The sequence below is a fragment of the Nicotiana attenuata genome, unplaced genomic scaffold, assembly GCF_001879085.1.
Source record: "Nicotiana attenuata strain UT unplaced genomic scaffold, NIATTr2, whole genome shotgun sequence".
Classification (NCBI taxonomy): Eukaryota; Viridiplantae; Streptophyta; class Magnoliopsida; order Solanales; family Solanaceae; genus Nicotiana; species Nicotiana attenuata.
Genome location: NW_017670792.1, coordinates 395,702 through 400,115, shown reverse-complemented (window position 1 = coordinate 400,115; position 4,414 = coordinate 395,702).

The window sequence follows — 4,414 nt, the reverse complement described above, 5'->3', positions numbered from 1 at the left end:
AATGTAGATCATTGGTTTTGGTTCTCAGGAAAGTTTGGAATGAATTTGAAAGAAACAGTCTCAGTTGAAAGCTTTGAATTTGGAAGGTTTGACCAAGAGTTGACTTATTTGTATATGAGCCCGGATTGGAATTTTTATGATTTGGTTAGCTTCGTTGGATGATTTATGACTTAGGAGCATGATCGGAATTGGTTTTGGAAGTCCGGTGTAGAATTAGCCTTGAATGGGCGAAGTTACTATTTTGGCGATTTCCGGTTGATAGGTGAGATTTTGATCCGAGGGTCGGAAAGGAATTCCGAGAGTTGTTGTAGCATCGTTATGTCATTTGTGATGTGTGTGCAAAATTTCAGGTCATTCGGACATCGTTTGGTTGGGTTTTTGATCAAAAGCGTGTTTCGGAAGTTTTAGAAGAATTTAGGCTTGAATTCGATGTAATTTGACGGTTTTGGTGTTGTTTGAGGTGTTTTGATAATTGAAACAAGTTTGGATGATGTTTTGGGATGTGTTAGTGTTTTTGGTTGAGGTCCCGGGGGCCTCGGGGTAATTCCGAATGGCTAACGGAGAGTTTTGGACTTGGGAGATTTTTATTTGGCTGCTGCTTCTGGTATTTCCGCTTCTGCGGAAATGGGACCGCAGAAGCGGCATCGCAGGTGCGAAGAGAAGACCGCAGAAGCGGTTTTGGTTGGTGCAGCAGGCTCCGCAGATGCGGTGGTTTTTCCGCAGAAGCGGAAACGCATCTGCGAACGAAGGACCGCAGAAGCAGAAGTTTAGGACGTTAGTGGAAGCCGCAGAAGCGGCACGTGGTCCGCAGAAGCGGGACCGCGGAAGCGGAAAATTTTTCCGCAGAAGCGAAAATGTGCTGAGCAGAAGGTCATAACTTCATTTCATCCGTGATTTTGGGTCATTTTTCACCCATGGCTGCTCGTTTTTGGAGATTCTTGCAGGAAACCAAAGAGGGATTCAAGAGGAATCGACTCGAGGTAAGAATCTTGGTCTTAAAACTTGATTATATTGTGAAATCCACCTAGAAATTCCAGGAAATTAAGCCTAATATTAAAGAGCTAGGGCTTGGAAATTGGAGATTTTAAATTGGGATTTGATAGGCCATTTGAGCTCGGATTTGGGAGTTCTTGATATGTATGAACTCGTGGGAAGATAAGGAATCTATTGATGTGAAAATTTCTGGGTTTCGAGAAGTGGGCCCGGGGCTCGGGTTTTGCTAATTTCGGGATTTTTGGTATTTTTCCGACTGTTATCGCTTGGGCTTTGTTCTCTTAGCATATTGTGACGTATTCGTTCTGAATTTGGATAGATTCGACGCGCGTGGAGGACGATTCGAGGGGCAACGACGTCGCGAGCTAGAGTTTGGGCTGGATTGAGGTAAGTAATGATTGTAAATACTGTCCTGAGGGTTTGAAACCCCGGATTACACATCGTTGTGTTACTTTGAGGTGACTTGCACGCTAAATGACGAGCGTGGGGTAGAGCACCGCTGGGGATGGTGACCTAGTCCATCCCGAATGACTATTTTAATGAGTAGTTGATAGTTAATTGTTTGATGTTATTATACCTTGGGCTGTATGCCATGTTTGGGGCTTTGTGCCGACTTGCTGAGACCCTTAGGGGCATTTGACTGATTTTCCTCACTCTACTTGTTGAAAGTATATCCTCGATCATGTTTTTATCTGTTTATTTCTCAAACCTGGCTCTATCATTATATTCTTAAAAATGTGGAAAACTGTTTGGGCCGAGTTCCCTATTTTACTGATATAGACCGAGGGTCTGATTGTGAGAGTGACGACTATGATAGACTGAGAGTCTGATGGTGATGTTAATGACTGAGAGACGCCGAGGGCCTAGTTATGAGGATTATATATCTACGGATCGGGCTGCACGCTGCAGCAAAGTATATATATATGGGGATACGAATCGGGTTGCACGCCGCAGCAACGCTTATATGGATCGGGCTGCACGCCGCAGTGATATATATATTGGATCGGGCTGCACGCTGCAGCAATATTGCGCTTGGGCCGTAAGGGGCCCCTCCCGGAGTCTGCATACCCCCAGTGAGCGCTGTCGACGATATATGGATCGGGCTGCACGCCGCAGCGATTATTATATATATATGGATCGGGCTGCACGCTGCAGCGGTTACTATATGGTACCTATTGAGCGTGAGTGCTGAGTGTGAGCACTGATTGGTAAGAGTTGAGTCACGAGTGACAGAGAGGGTAGCCCGAGGGGCGATAGATATAGACATGCATATGAGTGATGTTTGCCTTAGAGGCCTGTTTATGAACTTATTGATTTCACTTCTCTTTAAAGTGAGTTTCTATCGAATATGTTGATTGATTGACTGTTTTCACTCATCTTTATATTGAGCCTCTGTCGGAAAGCTGAACAAATATTTTAAAACAACTTTTATTTAAACTGGGGTTTATGAGATGTTCAGAAATTAATCACTGATTTGGCATTTGGTTATTTCCACCGAGATTTTCAAGTTATGAAGTATTTATGATTACTGTTTTGCCCGAGGGGCTGTTTTACGAACTATGCTTTGCCCGAGGGGTCGGTTATTGCTTTAATCTCTATTATTATTTTAAATGGTATTGAACCCCTACTGAAACTGCTGGAAGCATTTCAAAAATGATTTTTACTAAAAGCTGGGTTTTAAAAGGGAAGGTTGACTCGTATTATGATTTGAAAGCCTGTTGTGTTTATTGAGCCTAATGCGAATGTGGATTCATTGTTTCCTACTGCTCAGTCTTTATTTACTCTTATTACTTACTGGGTTGGAGTACTCACATTACTCCCTGCACCTCGTGTGTAGATGCAGGTATTTATTCACCCGGTAGCAGGTTTTGGCTGATTGGAGGCAGAGCTATAGGAGTTTAGCGAGGTGACTGCCAGCGTTCGCAGCACCGCTTCTCTCTCTATTGTTCATTATTCCTGTTCAGTGTATTTTTTGACCTTGTAGTTGTATTTATATAGATGCTCGTGACTTGTGACACCCCGATTAGGGATGTGTTGGGTTGTACTTCCGCTAATTAATATTATTAAATCATATTTAGACTGCTTATTCATGTTTAACTATTTTTGAAAAGGCGATATAGGTTGGTTGGCTGGCCTTGTCTTCACGAGAGGCGCCATCACGACCGGATCGGGGTTTGGGTCGTGACAAGTTGGTATCAGAGTCTAGGTTACTAGTCTCACGAGTCATGAGCAGGTTTAGTAGAGTCTCGCGGATCGGTACGGAGACGTCTATATTTATCCTCGAGAGGCTGCAGAACCTTTAGGAAAGCTTCACATTCGTGAATTCTTATCGTGCGTCCCTGATTCAGCTTGAAAAGTAACTTTTGAAATTCCTTCCACGCGTTCGCATACGCGCATGAGCGCTCAGTATCAGGGCGAGATGTGATCTCTGTGAGTTCGATGTTGGGTCGGTCTGAAGGACTTGAGGCCAGATCTTTGCCTACGACTTGAGCACTGAGGTGCTGATTGTGTGAGCAAGTGTTTTGAACTTATATGTTCGGTATTGTCCCTATTAGTGGAAGTGATGACTGGATAGCTATGTGATGAGTATGATGTGGCTGCGAGATGTATCTATATGACTTGGAAGTGGCGAGGAAGGCCTGCTGGATGATAGATGAACCATTAAGTGTTCGATTTCCATTGTGAGTGGATGTGTGGCCCCGAGTTATGGGCGCGTGAAGAACCTTTCATGTTTTTCCAATTGAGAGTGAAGCAAATTTTATGTTGCGGTACGAGTTCAGACTCAGGAAGACTAAGTAACTGTGTAATGTGTATGACGGTGGAGGGTATACAGAAATGTTCGATGGAGGCAAAGCAGGTGGGTTATCTCCTGCGGAGTGTTCTAAGGTTGTGTGACCCTTACGTGATTGTTAGAAGATCTCATGTGCAAGTGAAATGTAAGTGCTGAAATTTGAAAGTTTGGATCGCTTAAGAGAGTGGGCTTAACTGTTGCGAGATTTGCCGAAGATTTAAAATACTAGATGATTTGTGTTTACACAAGCTTACAAAGGATTTGAGTTTAATCTCACTATGGTATTGTGGCATCAATAGAGTATAAGTGTTATGAGTTATTGAGTGTATTCTGATCTATGGCTTCGAGCCAAGTGGGGAGTTTGCTATCGATTAGCTGATTGCTTGGTTATGTGCTATGTTGGTTTTGATTTGAGGTGTGTGGTGAATCAGTTCTGGATGCGGAGATTGAGCCCGAGGATGGCTCGAGTATAGGAAATTTTGACTAAGGAAAGGTTATGTGCTGCAGTGTCAGAAGTGCCAACGAGGCGCTGGTTGTTTGGTTCGTTTGATCAGGCTAATTGCAGTTTAAATAGAGTGGATGACTCTCGAGAATGGTTCTAATGTGTTCAGGATTCTACATGTAACAATT